Source organism: Pongo pygmaeus, chromosome 20 (genome assembly GCF_028885625.2).
Source record: "Pongo pygmaeus isolate AG05252 chromosome 20, NHGRI_mPonPyg2-v2.0_pri, whole genome shotgun sequence".
Classification (NCBI taxonomy): domain Eukaryota; kingdom Metazoa; phylum Chordata; class Mammalia; order Primates; family Hominidae; genus Pongo; species Pongo pygmaeus.
Genome location: NC_072393.2, coordinates 40,985,075 through 41,003,159, shown reverse-complemented (window position 1 = coordinate 41,003,159; position 18,085 = coordinate 40,985,075).

The following is an 18,085-nucleotide window of genomic DNA, read 5'->3' as shown; positions in this document are numbered from 1 at the left end:
CGCTGTCGCTTCTGATTGGCCCTAAGGCTCGTCTTCGCTTTAGATTGACCAGAGGGCAGCGGGGCCGGAGCTTAGTTGAGCAGTTTCAGGCTGCGATGCGAGTTCGGTACCTTCCCGCTGCGCGGAGTGTTGTGCGCGTCCTTCGCAGCCGCTCGCTGAGGAGCTGAGCGGAGAGGAATGGGGGTGGTCAGGAGACAGGAGAGCACCTCGCGGAAGAGCCTGGGACAACAACCGGAGCTGTAGGTCCTGACCGAGACAGCCTGAGGCGTCCCTGGCCCCGATAGGGAGCGAAACCACTAAAATGGGGGAAGGGGCCGGGCGCGGTGGCTCACGCCTGTAATCCCAGCACTTTGGGAGGCTGAGGCGGGCAGATCACCTGAGGTCAGGAGTTCGAGACCAGCCTGACCAATATGGTGAAACCCCGTCTCTACTAAAAATACAAAAATTAGCCGGGCGTGGTGGGGGATGCCTGTAACCCCAGCTACTCGGGAGGCCCAAGCAGGTGAATTGCTTGAACCCGAGAGGCAGAAGTTACAGTGAGCGGAGATGGCGCCACTACGCTCCAGCGTGGGCGACAGAGCAAGACTCCATCTCAAAAAATAAAAATAAAAAATAAAGTAAAAAAGGGAGAAGGACTGGCACTGTGGTGGGAGTAATAGCACTTCGTGTTTATCGAGCCCTTTCCATGTGCCACGCTGGTGCATCAACTCGTTGAAACCTAAATTACCCCGTGAGGGAGGCGATTACTATGCCAGGTTAACCTCTGAGGGCCAAAGAGGTGAAGTCATTTATTTCAGGTCCTGCAGCAGGTACGGGCATTGCTGGAACTCGAACCCTGCTGTGGTGAGAGCTCAACCTTCAAGCTACACTATGATTAAGTAGGATTGATTTTGTAGATGGGGATGGGGTCTGGTCACATTGGCCCTGGTTTTGGGAAAATGGACTGACATGTAGAAAAAGGTATTTTAATTAATTAATTAATTAATTTATTTATTTATTTATTTTTGAAACAGAGTCTTGCTCTGTCACCCAGGCTGGAGTGCAGTTGCGCGATCTCGGCTCTCTGCAGCCTCCACCTCCCGGGGTTCAAGCCATCCTCCTGCCTCAGCCTCCCGAGTAGCTGGGATTACAGCCACCTGTCACCACGCCTGGCTAATTTTTGTATTTTTAGTAGAGACAGGGTTTCACCATGTTGGCCAGGCTGGTCTCGAACTCCTGACTTCAAGTGATCCTCCTGCCTCAGCCTCACATAGTGCTGGGATTACAGGCATGAGCTACTGCACCTGGCCTAGAGAAAGGTATTTAAAAAATCAGTCTCATAATATCTTTGCTTTTTTTTTTTTGAGATAGGGTCTTGCTCTCTTGCCCAGGCTGGAGCACAGTGGCAGGATCATGGCTTACTGCAGCCTTGACCTCCTGGGGTCAAAGGATCCTCCCACATCAGCCTCCCAAGTTGCTGGGACTACAGGTGCACAACACCATGCCTCACTAATTAATTAATTTATTATTATTATTATTTTGTAGAGATGGTCTCATTATGTTGCTCAGGCTAGACTTAAACTCTTGGGCTCAAGGGATCCTCCTGCCTTGGACTCCCAAAGTACTGGGATTATAGGCATGAGCCACTGTGCCAGGCACCAGACCAGTTTTAAGTGCTTTACCTACATCATCAGATTGACTCTTCATAGTAAACTCTATCGGATATTTACTGTTATTATTCTCATTTGACAGATACAAAAACTGAGGTTTGGCCTGGCGCAGTGGCTCATGCCTGTAATCCCAGCACTTTGGGAGGATGAGGCGGGTGGATCCTTTGAGGCCGGGAGTTCGAGATCAGCCTGGCCAACATGGTGAAACCCCGTCTCTACTAAAAATACAAAAAAAATTAGCTGGGCATGGTGGCACATGCCTGTGATCCCAGCTACTGGGGAGGCTGAGGCAGGAGAATCACTTGAACCTGGCAGAGGTTGCAGTGAGCCAAGATCGCGCCACTGCACTCAAGCCTGGGCAACAGAGCAAGACTCCGTCTCAAACAAAACAAAACAAAAAAACAAAAACAGGTTCAGAGAAGAAACTGATTTTCCTAAGATCTCACCAGGAGTAATTGTCAGAGCTGGAATTTGAACTAGGCCTGTTGTAGTCTGACTCCAGAGCCTAAGCTCCTAAACATTTTTATACACTGCCTCCATCCTGCCAACTACAGTGACCACAGTGCAGACACACATGGTCCCAGGGAATCCCCAGCCACCACAGGAAACAGAATGACGCCCCAACACGCATTGGAATAGACAGCCAAGGCTCACAGAGGTGAAGCTCCTCATCTCAGCTCACACAGCTGAGCAAGGAGTAGAATGATACAAGACCTTCTGAATCCAAGCCTGAGTTCTTCATCACTCCTCACACTGTGTTTTTCTTATTTGAAAGATGAAGAAACGAGGCCAGGCACGGTGGCTCACGCCTGTAATCCAATCACTTTGGGAGGCCAAGGCAGGTGGGTCATAAGGTCAGGAGTTCGAGACCAGCCTGACCAACGTGGTGAAACCCCATCTTTACTAAAAATACAAAAATTATCTGGGCATGGTGGCGCATGCCTATAATCCCAGCTACTCAGGAGGCTGAGGTAGGAGAATCGCTTGAACCTGGGAGGCAGAGGTTGCAGTGAGCCAAGATCGTGCCACTGCACTCCAGCCTGGGCGACACAGCAAGACTCCGTCTCAAAAAAAAAAAAAAAACCAGCCAGGCGCCCGGTGGCTCACACCTGTAATCCCAGCACTTTGGGAGGCTGAGGCGGGTGGATCCAGCTTTGGTTACTCCCTGAGGAGTAACCAAAGCTGGCATTCAGACGCAGATCTGTCTGACCCAGGAGATCACCCCTGAACCACATTAACTTCAGGAAGTGCTTGTCTGGTAGATCCTGGGTTGGATTGGTTGAGAAGTCCTCTCACTCAACAAGCCTTATTTACAGTTAGTTCATCTTGTCCCAACTTTGACCCTAAAGGTGGTTGGGAATATACTTTACAGCCTCAGAACCTTTGGAGTTTCTCACTGATTCTCACTGAGAAGCCCTAGTGATAATTGCTACAATTTTTTCAATTTTTTATGCATATTTTTTCCTTTTTTTTTTTTTTGAGACAGAGTCTTACTCTGTTGCCCAGGCTAGAGTGCAATGGCACGATCTTGGCTCACTGCAACCCCTGCCTCCCAGGTTCAAGCGATTCTCCTGTCTCAGCCTCCCAAGTAGCTGGGATTACAGGTGTGTGCCACCACACCTGGTTATTTTCTTTCTATTTTAATAAGCTGGTCTATGATACAGGTTTCCTGTGTTTTGTTTTGTTTTTTTAGAGATGGGGTCTTGCTGTGTTGCCCAGGCTGGAGTGCAGTGGCTATTCACAGGTGCGATCGTAGCACATTGTGGCCTCAAACTCCTAGCCTCAGCAATCCTCCTGCCTCAGCCTTCTGAGGAGCTGGGACTACAGGCACATGCCAACATGCCCAGCTAATTGCTACAAATTATTGAATCCTTTTTATGGGCCAGGAAGGCATGAGAAGATGGAGTGAGGGACCCTGGGCTCTGGCAAGATGGTATAGGAAGGGTTGTTGGCTTGGCTTGGGGGTTGGATTGTCAGATTTGGAGAGTTAAATGTCTGAGAGAAGTAGAAAAATAAATAAAAAGCCCCTGCCTTCAGTTGCTTATTAAGCAACTCCCCATACCAGATCCTATGCTAACTAAGCTTAAGTGTACACTGAGAAGCAGAGAGCCTTGCAGCCTAGGTAGCTGAATGCTGGATCCAAACTGTCTGCATCATATCCTGGCCCTGTTATGTACTAGTTGTGAGACCTTTGGCAAATTGCTTAACCCCTCTGGGCCTTAATCTCTTCATCTGGGCATACTAAACGGTCATATCATAAATGGGCATGTTAATAGTACATATTGGCCAGGCATGGTGGCTCACACCTGTAATTCCAGCACTTTGGGGAGCCGAGGTGGGCAGATCACCTGAGGTCAGGAGTTTGAGACCACCTTGGCCAACATGGTGAATCCCTGTCTCTACTAAAAATACAAGCCTGTAATCCCAGCTACTCGGGAGGCTGAGGCACGAGAATCGCTTGAACCCAGGTGGCAGAGGTTGCAGTGAGCCGAGATTATGCCACTGCACTCCAGCCAGGGTAACAGAGTGAGACTATGTCTCAAAAAAAAAAAAAAAAAAAAAAAAAAAAAAAAGGCTGAGTGCAGTGGCTCATGCCTGTAATCCCAGCACTTTGGGAGGCCGAGGCAGGCGGATCACCTGAGGTCAAGAGTTCAAGACCAGCCTGGCCAACACGGTGAAACCCCATCTCTACTAAAAAATACAAAAATTAGCCGGGTGTGGTGGCAGGCACCTGTAATCCCAGCTACTCGGGAGGCTGAGGCAGGAGGATTGCTTGAACCCGAGAGGGGGAGGTTGCAGTGAACTGAGATCGCACCACTGCACTCCAGCCTGGGTGACGGAGTGAGACGCCATCTCAAAAAAAAAAAAAAAAAAAAAAAGGTACATACCGGCCGGGCGTGGTAGCTCACATCTGTAATCCCAGCACTTTGGGAGGCTGAGGTGAGAGGATTGCTTGGACTCAGGAGTTCAAGACCGGGTTGTGCAACATGGCGAATCCCCATGGCTACAAAAAATACAAAAATTAGCCAGGTGTGGTGGCACACACTTGTAGTCCCAACTACTGGGGAGGCTGAGGTAAGAGGATCACCTGAGCCCAGGAGGTATAAGCTACAGTGAGCCATGATTGCGACACTGCACTCCAGCTTGGGTGACAGAGTGAGACCCTATCTCAAAAAAAAAGAAAAAAAGTGCATACCTCTCAAAGTCACTGAGGGGATTAAATGAACTAATAGAGCAGTGGTATTTCTTCTTCTTCTTCTTTTTTTTTTTTTTTTTTGAGATGGAGTCTGCCCTCCAGGCTGGAGTGCGGTGGTGTGATCTCGGCTTACTGCAACCTCTGCCTCCTGGGTTCAAGCGATTTTCCCGCCTCAGCCTCCTGAGTAGCTGGGACTACAGGCGCGGGCCACCACGCCCAGCTAATTTTTGTATTTTTAGTAGAGACGGAGTTTCACCATGTTGGCCAGGATGGTCTCGATCTCTTGACCTCGTGATCCACCTACCTCGGCCTCCTAAAGTGCTGGGATTACAGGCGTGAGCCAAACAGTGGCATTTCTTCTGTTCCCCAATGCCCTGTAACCGAGTTGTTTCCTTGCAATCAGTATCATCTGCCTTGACTCTGGTGTAGACCCTGAAAATTAAGGGACCATGGGAAAGCCTGGGGGCAGTGTGTTCCCAGAAGCAGTAGCAAGCGCAAAAGCCCCAAGGCAGGAGTGAGCTTAGTATATCTGAGGTACAGCAGGATGTCCACCTGGAGCCAGGCAGCTGACTAAGACTCAGGAGCTCAGCTCAACGGCACGAGTGTTCATGACAGATGTGAAAATAACCCTGTACCTTTCAGAGAACAAAGACTTTCCCCAAGCTTTGATCTCTGGAAAAACCCCAGACCATGATTACATCTGAGGCTCAGTGTCCACAGTTGCACAGGAATGAAGCTTAGAATTCAGGTCTTCTAGCTCTCTAGGGCCCATGAGTCAAGGTCAAGAATCTTACTTTCACTCAAATATTTATTAAACTTCTGGCCAGGCGCAGTGGCTCACACCTGTAATCCCAGCACATTGGGAGGCCAAGGTTGGCTAATCACTTGAGGTCAGGAGTTGGAGACCAGCCTGGCCAGCGTGGCAAAACCCCATCTCTACTAAAAATACAAAAATTAGCCAGGCATGGTGGCGGGCGCCTGTAATCCCAGCTACTCAGGAGGCTGAGGCACAAGAATCGCTTGAACCTGGGAGGCAGAGGTTGTAGTGAGCTGAGATTGGGCCACTGCACTCCAGCCTGGGTGACAAGAGTGAAACTCCATCTCAAAAAAACAAAACAAAACAAAATTCTGATGGTGCATGCCATTGGTGCTGAGCCCTGCGGAAGACCCAGCCCCTGCCTTCAAACATTTCACCTTCTAGAGAGGAATTAGACCTCAAAACATATTCTTCAAGAGCCAAGTGGAAAGTGTAGGAACTGAAGCTGAGAAGAGGCACTTAAGCTAAGGGGAGAAGGAGTGGAGAAGGGTGAGGGACAGCTTCCCACAGGAGGCGATGATGTTTGCGCATCTTTTTGGGGGTACTTACTGTGTGCTAGGCATGGTGCTTGGTAGAAAGGACACAGTGGAGAGCAAAGAAGAGACTGAAAGTAATGGTCTGCTAGGGCTGTGTAACAAAATATCACAGACTAGGTGGCTCAAACAACAGACATTTATTTCTCACAGTTCTGGAGACTAGAAGTCCAAAGTCAAGGTGCCAGCAGGGTTGGTTTGTCCTGAGGCATTTGTCCTTGGTTTGTAGAAGGCCACCTTTTCACTGTGACCTCATATGGCCTTCCCTCCACGTGTGTGCACTCCTGGTGTCTCTTTCTATAAGGACATCAGTCCGATTGGATCAGGACCCCACACTTATGACCTCACTTGACCTAAGTTCCCTTCTTTATTTTCTTTTTCTTTATTTTATTTTATTTTTGAGACAAAGCGTTGCTTTGTCACCCAGGCTGCAGTGCAGTGGCAGGATCTTGGCTCGCTACAACCTCCATCTCCTGGGTTCAAATGATGCCGTTTTGGCCTTCCAAGTAGCTGGATTTAGAGGTGCCCACCACCACTCCTATCTAAGTTTTGTATTTTTAGTAGAGGCAGGGTTTCACCATGTTGGTCAGGCTGCTCTCGAACTCCTGACCTCAAGTGATTTGCCTGCTTTAGCCTCCCAAAGTGCTGGGATTATAGGTGTGAGCCACCGTCCTGGCCAGTTTACTTTCTTAAAGTATCTGTCTTGGGCTGGGCGTGGTGGCTTACACCTATAATCCCAGCACTTTGGGAGGCTGAGGTGGGAGAATCGCTTGAGGCCAGGAGCTCGAGACCAGCCTGTCCATCATGGTGAAACCCTGTCTCTACAAAAAATACAAAAATTAGCCAGGTGTGGTGGTGCACACCTGTAATCCCAGCTACTTGGGAAGCTGAGGCAGAAAATCACTTGAACCTGGGAAGTGGAGGCTGTAGTAAGCTGAGATTGCACCACTGCACTCCAGACTGGGCAACAGAGCAAGACTCTGTCTCAAAAAAAAAAAAAGGCCGGGTGTGGTGGCTCACGCCTGTAATCTGAACACTTTGGGAGGTTGAGGTGGGCGGATCACGAGGTCAGGAGATCAAGACCATCCTGGCTAACACGGTGAAACCCCGTCTCTACTAAAAGCACAAAAAATTAGCTGGGCGTGGTGGCGGGTGCCTGTAGTCCCAGCTACTTGGGAGGCTGAGGCAGGAGAATTGTGTGAGCCAGGAGGCGGAGCTTGCAGTGAGCCGAGATCGCACCATTGCACTGCAGCCTGGGCGACAGAGTGAGACTCCATCTCAAAAAAAAAAAAAAGTTAACTGATGTACCCTGAACCAGAGTTGTTTTTAGACAACAAATATCACTTGTCTTGACTCTGGGTACATATATATATATATGTATCTTTTTTTTTTTTTTTTGAGACAGGGCCTTGTTCTGTTGCCCAGGCTCCTGGCCTCAAACAGTCCTCACATCTCAGCCTCCCAAAGTGTCCTCAATTTTCTGAATGGATCTTTGTGAGAGGAACTTTAATACCAGGGATCCTATTTTGGTCATTTTGTCCAGCAGGGCTGGGAGCAGCTCTTCAAAAAGACCATTTTCTTGTCCCTTTACCTTCCCTGTTTTGCATGATTCTGTTTCCGTTTGCAGAGGATCTGAGAAGGCAGCTGATTCTGTGAGAAACAATGATTCTACTTCATGTTTTAAATAGATCTTTTGGGTTAGGTGACAAGCCCCTAGCTAGACTCAAGAAGGCACTGGAGAGCTATGGTCCTGCCACTGCCCTCCAGCCTGGGCGACACGGTGCGATCCCATCTCTCTTTCTCTCTCTCTCTCAGACAAGGTCTCCCCCTGTTGCCCAGGCTGGAGTCCAGTGGTGCTACCATAGCTCACTGCAGCCTGGAACTCCTGGGCTCAAGTGATCCTCCTGTCTTGGCCTCCCAAAGTGAGGGATTACAGGTGGGATTACAGGTGTGAGTCACTGTGCCTGGCTGAGACCCCGTCTCTTAAAAGAAAGGGGAAGGGGGAGGAGAAGGGGTAGGGAGGAGGAGGAGGAAGAAGGAGGAGGAGGAAAAAGGAGGAGGGAAGAGGAGGAGGGAGAAGGAAGGAGAAGGAAGAAGGAGAAAGAAAGAGGGATGAAAGAGAGGAGGGAGGAAGAGGGAGGAGGGAGGAGGAGGAGGGAGGAGGAGGGAGGAGGAGGGAGGAGGAGGAGGGAGGAGGAGAGAGGAGGAGGGAGGAGGAGGAGGGAGGAGGAGGAGAGGGTGGCAGTGGAGGTCACTCCCTATAATGTGGAGCATAGCAGCCACCTGCTGGTCACAGCGCAGTAGGAAGAACACAAAGCCCCAGAGTGAGGCAGAGGGGCCCTGGCTCCTCAGTGGCTCTCCAGCGCCCTCTATTGACAAAGCCTAACCTGGCAACAGATGACAAATGGAACTGAGAGGTAATAAATTGATAACCCACAGGTGAGTGATGGGGCCCCTGCTACTAATAAAACAATAGTAATAATAACGACTACCATGGAATTCTCAGTGCTGTCTCTGTCATTTATCCAGGAATCGCTGGTGAAGGTTGATGGGGAGGGGGGATTGTGGTCCATTTGCCCTCACGGCTGGCTCACCCTTCCCTAGGCTCAGGCTCAGGGTCTGAGCCTGCTCTGGGCAAGTACCCTCTCCCTGCTCCCAGGCCAGACCCTATAGATGGAGCTGACTCCACCCCTGCTCCAAGGGCAGGCGTGTGCCCCGGAATCCGCACTTTCCCCGGCCCCACACATGGTGATAGCACAGCACAGTGTCAAACCTAGACAATGAAAAACATTCCAGAGGGGGCACCAGGCCCTCTCACCGTTTTTTGCTTTGTTTCATTTTGTTTTTGTTTTTTGAGATGGAGTCTTGCTCTGCCACCCAGGCTGGAGTGCAGTGGCACGATCTTGGCTCACTACAACATCCACCTCCCAGGTTCAAGTGATTCTTCTATCTCAGCCTCCTGAGTAGCTGGGATTACAGGCACATGCCCCCACATCTAGCTAATTTTTGTATTTTTAGTGGAGACAGAGTTTCGCTATGTTAGGCAGGCTGGTCTCGAACTCCTGACCTCAGGTGATCTGCCTGCCTCAGCCTCCCAAAGTGCTGGGATTACAAGTGTGAACCACCATGCCCAGTCATCTTTTTTTTTTTTTTGAGACTGTTACCTGGGCTGACAGAGTCAGTGGTGCCATCTTGGCTCACTTCAGCGACGACCTCCCATACTCAAGTGATCTTCCTGCCTCAGCTTCCTGAGCAGCTGTGATGCAGGTGCTTGCCACCATGGCCAGCGATTTTTTAAATTTTTTTTATTGTTTCGTAGAGACAGGGTCTCACTATGTAACCTACGCTGGTCTCGAACTCCTCAAGCGTTCCTCCCGCCTTGGCCTCCTAAAGTGCTGGGATTACAGGCGTGAGCCACCGCACACCACCGTGGCTAGGTTTTTCTTTTGTCTTTCATTCTTTTATTTTTCTCCTTAGCACTTATTAGCCTCTGACATGTGTTTTTCTTATTGGTTTTATCTATTTTCCCCTGTAGAAGGTAAGCTTTATTTATTTATTTATTAAGCTCTTTTAAATCTGGGAAGAGTTCCTGCAAGCTTTATTATCTGATTCCCGGGAAGCTTGTAGCCATTTTTCTAACACCAGCCAAGGACGCGGTGACCAGAGAGGAGGAATCGGTGAGCGTGGGACGCCTGAGGAAAGGGCAGCGGTGTGGGTTTTTACATTTTGGTTAAAAAAAAAAAAAGAACCAACTTGCCCTCATAGAAGGAGTGTAAGCAAAAGTGGATGTAGTCAGAGGCATGTGCCTGGCTTGATTGCTGTATAACACAGTTTCTTATTTCCGTTCTGTGACCTCAGATGGTGAGAGAGAGCTCGGCTCAGTGGAGCAAGAGAGAGACAGAGAGAGAGAGAGAGAGATACCTGGAGAGGTGGCAAGGGGCCAAGCCACATGGGCCCCTCAGTGCGAGGTGAGGAGGGCGCTGGAGAGCCGTGGAGGGTTAGAGGCCGAGGAGGGATGCAGTCACCTGGGGTGTGGGGGGAACAGCCATCAAATGGCTGCCTGTCCCTCAAGGTGTCCGGGCCCTGACCTAGCCCTGACCTCTTTGCTTCCCTCTTACCTACAGGAGCCGGCCTCTGAGTTTGGGGGCTGGGCGGACAAACCTGTCCTGCAGGCAGGCCCGCCTGGGTGAGGCCACGCTGCTGCCAGTCTGACTGAGCCACACTGCACGTATATGGTCAGATGGAGCCCAAAAGCCAAGTGGCAGATGTGGGTCAGAGATGGCGGCCTGCCTACCTCACTGCCCAGAGGTCAGAGGTCAGGTCAAACCCCAGCCCCCCATCTGGCAAGTCCTGGCCTATTATTATTATTATTGAGACAGGGTCTTGCTATTGCCCAGGCTGGAATGCAGTGGCACCATCACAGCTCACTACAGCCCCTACCTCCTGGGTTCAAGCGATCTTCCCACCTCAGCCTCCCGAGTAGCGGGTACTACAAGTGCGCACCACTATGCCCAGCTAATTTTTAAATTTTCTGGAGAGATGAGGTCTCACTATGTTGGCCAGGCTGGTCTGGAAATCCCGGCCTCAAGCAATCCTCCTGCCTCAGCTGCCAAAATGCTGCGATTACAGGCGTGAGCCACTGTGCCCAGCCCTGACCTGTCTTAATGAGAGGTGACAGCGTGCTGGCAGTCCTCACAGCCCTCGCTCACTCTCGGCGCCTCCTCTGCCTGGGCTCCCACTTTGGCAGCACTTGAGGAGCCCTTCAGCCCGCCACTGCACTGTGGGAGCCCCTTTCTGGGCTGGCCAAGGCCGGAGCCGGCTCCCTCAGCTTGCGGGGAGGTGTGGAGGGAGAGGCGCGGGCGGGAACCTGGGCTGCACACGGTGCTTGCGGGCCAGCGCGAGTTCCGGGTGGGCATGGGCTCGGCAGATCCCGCGCTCGGAGCGGCCGGCCGGCCCCGCCGGCCCCGCCGGCCCCAGGCAGTGAGGGGCTTAGCACCTGGGCCAGCAGCTGCAGTGCTCAATTTCTCGCCGGGCCTTAGCTGCCTTCCCGCGGGGCAGGGCTCGGGACCTGCAGCCCGCCATGCCTGAGCCTCCCCCGTACCCCGTGGGCTCCTGTGCGGCCTGAGCCTCCCCGACGAGCGCCACCCCTGCTCCACAGCACCCAGTCCCATCGACCACCCAAGGGTTGAGCAGTGCGGGTGCACTGCGAGGGACTGGCAGGCAGCTCCACCGGCAGCCCCCGTGCGGGATCCACTGGGTGAAGCCAGCTGGGCTCCTGAGTCTGGTGGGGACGTGGAGAACATTTATGTCTAGCTCAGGGATTGTAAATACACCAATCAGCACTCTGTATTTAGCTCAAGGTTTGTAAACACACCAATCAGCACCCTGTGTCTAGCTCAGGGTTTGTGAATGCACCAATCGACACTCTGTATCTAGCTACTCTGGTGGGGACTTGGAGAACCTTTGTGTGGACACTCTGTATCTAGCTAATCTAGTGGGGACGTGGAGAACCTTTGTGTCTAGCTCAGGGATTGTAAACGCACCAATCAGCACCCTGTCAAAACAGACCACTCCGCTCTCTGTAAAATGGACCAATCAGCAGGATGTGGGTGGGGCCAGATAAGAGAATAAAAGCAGGCTGCCCCAGCTCGCAGTGGCAACCCACTTGGGTTCCCTTTCCCACTGTGGAAGTTTTGTTCTTTCGCTCTTTGCAATAAATCCTGCTGCTGTTCACTCTTTGGGTCCACACTGCCTTTACGAGCTGTAATACTCACCCTGAAGGTCTGCAGCTTTACTCCTGCCTGAGCCGGTGAGACCACGAACCCACCAGAAGGAAGAAACTCCGGACACATCCGAACATCAAAAGGAACAAACTCCAGACGCGCCACCTTAAGAGCTGTAACACTCACCGCGAGGGTCCGCGGCTTCATTCTTGAAGTCATTGAGACCAAGAACCCACCAATTCCGGACACATTAACTGCTCAGATAAAGTTTGAAAATGTTTAGTAGGATAATTCTCTTCTCAATGTACATTTTATGTCCAGCAGTGACATTTTAACTAAGATATATTTCTTGATTTTTTGTTAGAGGACAAAGGCAATAATCATCATAAAGCATTTGCAAAATACCAAAATGCCCAAGGAATGAAATAAAAATCCCCTGCGAATGTGTCTTGTTCCTCAATAACCTTTGGAAGACTTTCTTTAAAAAAATGCAAACATGCACATATTTATATTTTTATCAGAGAAGGAATCATACTTGGCATGCTATATTGTAATCTGTTTTTCTCATGTCACAATTTCCCAAGTATTTTTTTCATGCCATTAAATTATTTTGCAGTGTTTTTTTTTTTGTTGTTTTTTTTTTTTTTGAGACAGAGTCTCGCTCTGTCGGCCAGGCTGGAGTGCAGTGGCATGATCTCAGCTCACTGCAACCTCCACCTCCCGGGTTCAAGGGATTTTCGTGCCTCAGCTCCTGGGTAGTTGGGATTACAGGTGTGCACCACTACACCCAGCTAATTTTTTTGTACTTTTAGTATAGACGGGGTTTCACCATGTTGGCCAGGCTGGTGTTGAACTCCTGACCTCAGGTAATCCTCCTGCCTAGGCCTCCCAAAGTGCTGGGATTACAGGCATGAGCCACTGCGCCTGGTCAGCAGTGTGGTTTTTAAACGAAAAAACTAGCTGGGCACAATGGCTCATGCCTATAATCCCCGCACTTTGAGAAGTCGAGGTAGGAGAATCACTTGAGCCTAGGAGTTTGAGATCAGCCTGGGCAATACAGCAAGATTCCGTCTCTTTTACAAAAATTTAAAAATTAGCCAGTTATAGTGGTATGCACCTGTAGTCCCAGCTACTTGGGAGGCTGAGGCAGGAGGATCGCTTGAGTCTGGGAGGTTGAGGCTGCAGTGAGTCATGATCCTACCATTGCACTCCAGCCTGAGTGACAGAATGGGACCCTGTCCTAAAAAAATATATAATAGGCTGGGTGTGGTGGCTCATGCCTTTAATCCCAGCACTTTGGGAGAACAAGGTGGGTGGATCGTGAGGTCAGGAGTTTGAGACCAGCTTGACCAACATAGTGAAACCCCATATCTACTAAAAATACAAAAAATTAGCTGGGCATGGTGGCGGGTGCCTGTAATCCCAACTACTTGGGAGGCTGAGGCAGGAGAATCACTTGAACCCGGGAGGTGGAGGTTGCAATGAGCCGAGATGGCACTACTGCACTCCAGTCTGGGCAACAGTGCAAGGCTCCATCTCAAAAAATAAATAATAATAATAAAGGAAAAAACTGATTTTATGCGTATCAATTGGCATCAACTCCACAAACATTCTTTGTTTTGTTTTGTTTTTGAGACTTAGTCTTGCTCTGTCGCCCAGGCTGGAGTGCAGTGGCATGATCTTGGCTCACTGCAACCTCCACCTCCTGGGTTCAAGGGATTCTCCTGCCTCAGCCTCCTGCACAGCTGAGACTACAGGCACACGCTACCACACCCAGCTAATTTTTGTATTTTTTAGTAGAGACGGGGTTTCACCATATTGACCAGGCTGGTTTTGAACTCCTGACCTCGTGATCTACCCGCCTGGGCTGCTCAAAGTGCTGGGATTAGAGGCATGAGCCACTGCACCCGGCCTCAGCCAGAAGCATCATATTCACGCTAACATATGCTGAGTTCATGAGCTCATCATCTCACAGTAAAAGCACCAAGCATTTTCTTTTCTTTCTTTTTTTTTTTTTTTGAGACAGAGTTTCGCTCTTGTTGCCCAGGCTGGAGTGCAATGGCACGATCTCAGCTCACCACAACCTCTGCCTCCCGGGTTCAAGCAATGCTCCCGCCTCAGCCTCCCAAGTAGCTGAGATTACAGGCACACACCACCACGCCCGGCTAATTTTTGTATTTTTAGTAGAGATGGGGTTTCACCATGTTGGTTAGGCTGGTCTCGAACTCCTGACCTCGTGATCCGCCCGCCTCGGCCTCTCAAAATTCTGGGATTACAGGCATGAGCCACCATGCCTGGCCGCACCAAGCATTTTCAAGTGTGACTTTTTTTTTCTTTTTTTTTTTTTTGAGATGGAGTCTCGCTCTGTCGCCCAGGCTGGAGTGCAGTGGTGCGATCTTGGATCACTGCAATCTCCACCTCTTGGGTTCGAGCAATTCTCCTGCCTTAGCCTCCCAAGTAGCTGGGACTACAGGTGCCCACCACCACACCTAGCTAATTTTTTTTTTTTTTTTTTTTTAAGATGGAGTCTTGCTCTGCTACCCAGGCTGGAGTGCGGTGGCGCCTCCCGGGTTCACGCCATTCTCTCACTTCAGCCTCCTGAGTAGCTGGGACTACATACAGGCACTCACCACCACACCCAGCTAATTTTTTTTTTTTTTTTTTTTGTATTTTTAGTAGAGACGGGGTTTCACTGTGTTAGCCAAGATGGTCTCAACCTCCTGACCTCGTGATCCGCCCGACTCGACCTCCCAAAGTGCTGGGATTATAGGCGTGAGCCACCGCGCCCAGCCTAATTTTTATAAATGCATATATGAGGGTCCCTTTGGTGAGTGTTGAGGATGGGTAGTGCCCCAAACACTTGACATTGAGGTTCACTGGAGACGATTGCAGCCTCAGCAGGAAGTTTATTTCTGCATTTGGTTCTGATTATACAGGATCAAGAATATTCCTGATTCATAATTAGAAAGTCCACCGTTTCCCGAGCTCTTAGAATAGGAGGCTGGGTGTGGTGGTGCATGCCTACAATCCTAGTGCTTTGAGAGGCCGAGGCAGAAAGATCGTTTGAGGCCAGGAGTTCAAGACCATCTAGGGCAACGTAGTGAGACCTTGTTGCTTCTACAAATAATAAAAAATAGCCAGCTGTGGTGCCACATGCCTATGGTTTCAGCTACTTGGGAGGCAGAGGCAGGAGGATCACTTGAGTCTGGGAGGTTGAGGCTGCAGTAAGCTGTGATTGCACCACTGCACTCTAGCCTGGGCAACAGAGTGAGACACTGTCTCAAAAAAACAAAGAAAGAAAGAAAAAAGAACAGGGCCCTATGCTATGAGATAGGGACTGTTACAACTCTCATTTTATAGAGGGGCACATTGAGGCTCAGTGTGGTGGGCCTTTTGAGAAGTCAGTGCTGTCTCTGCTTCTCTCAGAGAATTCCAATCACCATCAACTAAGTTACCATCAACTTGCTGGTGAGGACATCTGACTTTCTTTTCTTTTTTTTTTTTTTTGAGAAAGAGTCTCATTCTGTGGCCTGGGCTGGAGTGCAATGGCGCGATCTTGGCCCACTGCAGCCTCTGCCTCCCAGGTTCAAGTGATTCTCCTGCCTCAGCCTCCCGGGTAGCTGGGATTACAGGCACCCGCCACCACGCCTGGCTAATTTTTGTATTTTTTAGTAGAGATGGGGTTTCACCATGTTGGTCAGGCTGGTCTCAAACTCCTGACCTCAAGTGATCCGCCTACCTCAGCCTCCCAAAGTGCTGAGATTACAGGCTTGAGTCACCGTGCCTGGCTGAGGACACCTGACTTTATGAGCAGATGAGGATGGAATCCCCCGTTTCCTTGACATGTTTACAAGCTGTTCCAATATGTGTCTAGGGTGGGGCGAGAAGCTTTCCAGGGCCTGCTGAAAAGCCAGTTAGGGAAGTCAACCTGGAGGGGCTCTTGTGTGGGAAAATCCAGTGTGTATATCCCATATAAGTGGCGTTTTAAAAATTCTGGTTTGAGGCCAGGTGCAGTGGCTCGCACCTGAAATCTCAGCCCTTTGGGAGGCCAAGGAGGGCAGACCACCTGTGGTCAGGAGTTCAAGACCAGTCTGGCCAACATGGTGAAACCCCGCCTCTACAAAAATACAAAAATTAGTCGGGTGCCTGTAATCCCAGCTACTCAGGAGGTTGAGGTGGGAGAATCGCTTGAACCTGGGTGGCGGAGTTTGCAGTGAGCTGAGATCACCCCATTGCACTCCAGCCTGGGCAACAGAATGAGGCTCCATCTCAAAATAAATAAATAAATAAGTAAATAGATAAAATTAAAATTTAAAAATATAAGAATTCCAGTTTGAAAAGTAAAGCCATATACTGTTCAGTATTTTAGAAATCCCTTTATTAATTTTTGTTATTGAAAAGTAATAGGGCTGGGTGTCGTGGCTCATGCCTGTAATCCCAGCACTTTGGGAGGCCAAGGCAGGTGGATCATTTGAGGTCAGGAGTTCAAGACCAGCCTGGCCAACATGGTGAAACCCTGTCTCTACTAGAAATACAAAAATTAGCCAGGCTGTAGTGGTGTGCGCCTGTAATCCCAGCTACTCGGGAGGCTGAGGCAGGAGAATCATTTGAGCCTTGTGGGATGCAGGTTGTGGTGGTGAGCCGAGATCGCACCACTGCACTCCAGTCTGGGCCACAGAGTGAGATCCTGTCTCAAAAAAAAGAAAAAGAAAAAGAAAAAGAAAAAGAAAAGAAAAGGAAAAGAAAAGAAAAGAAAAGAAAAAGTAATAGATGAGGCCAGGCGTGGTGGCTCATGCCTGTAATCCCAGCACTTTGGGAGCCTGAGGTGGAAGGATCGCTTGAGCCCAGGAGTTTAAGACTAGCCTGGGCAACACAGACATCATCTCTACAAAAAATAAAAAAAAAATTTAGCTGGACATAGTGGCAGACGCCTGTGGCCCCAGCTCCTCAGGAGGCTGAGGTAGGAGGACTGCCTGAGCCTGGGAGGTCAAGGCTGCAGTGAGCTGAGATCATGGCACTGCACCCCAGCCTGGGTGACAGGACATCCTGTCTCAAAAAAACTAAACTAAAATAAAACAAAGGAGTTCTTAATGGTAAATATGTAGATATAATTTTTATAAAAATGAGACCACTTTGGCACAATGTTTTGCTCCTTGCCTTATTAACTGAACAACAAACAGATCATGATGATCTGTAACAATAGTTCAAAACAAAACAAAACAAAACAAAACAAAACAAAAAACTGGGCCAGGAGCAGTGGCTCACGCCTGTAATCCCAGTACTTTGGGAAGCCAAAGTGGGTGGATCACGTGAGGTCAGGAGTTTGAGACCAGCCTGGCCAAAATGGTGAAACTCCGTCTCTACTAAAAATACAAAAATTAGCTGGGCGTGTCAGTGTGCACCTGTAATCCCAGCTACTCAGGAGGCTGAGGGAGGAGAATCGCTTGAACCTGGGAGGCAGAGGTTGCAGTGAACCAAGATTGTGCCATTCATTGCACTCCAGCCTGGGTGACAAGAGCGAAGCTCCATCTCAAAAAAATAAAAAAGTAAAGTGAATTCATATTCACCAAGTTGGAAAGATAACCACAATCTATGATTGGGTGAAGAAGCCAAGTTGTAAAGCAGGGATGTCCAATCTTTTTTTTTTTTTTTTTTTGAGATGGAGTCTCGCTCTGTCACCAAGGCTGGAGTACAGTGGTGCCATCTCGGCTCACTGCAAGCTCTGCCTCCCGGGTGCACGCCATTCTCCTGCCTCAGCCTCCCGAGTAGCTGGGACTACAGGTGCCCGCCAACACACCTGGCTAATTTTTTTGTATTTTTAGTAGAGACAGGATTTCACCATGTTAGCCAGGATGGTCTCGAACTCCTGACCTCGTGATCCACCTGCCTCGGCCTCCCAAAGGGGATGTCCAATCTTTTGGCTTCCCTGGGCCACATTAGAAGAAGAAGAATTATCTTCAGCCACACATAAAATACACTAACGATAGTGGATGAGCTAAAACAAATTGCAAAAAATCTCACAGTGTTTTAAGAAAGTTTATGAATTTGGGGCCGGGTGTGGTGGCTCACGCCTGTAATCTCAGCACTTTGGTAGGCCGAGGCGGGCAGATCACGAGGTCAGGAGTTTGAGACCAGCCTGGCTAACATGGTGAAACCCGGTCTCTAAC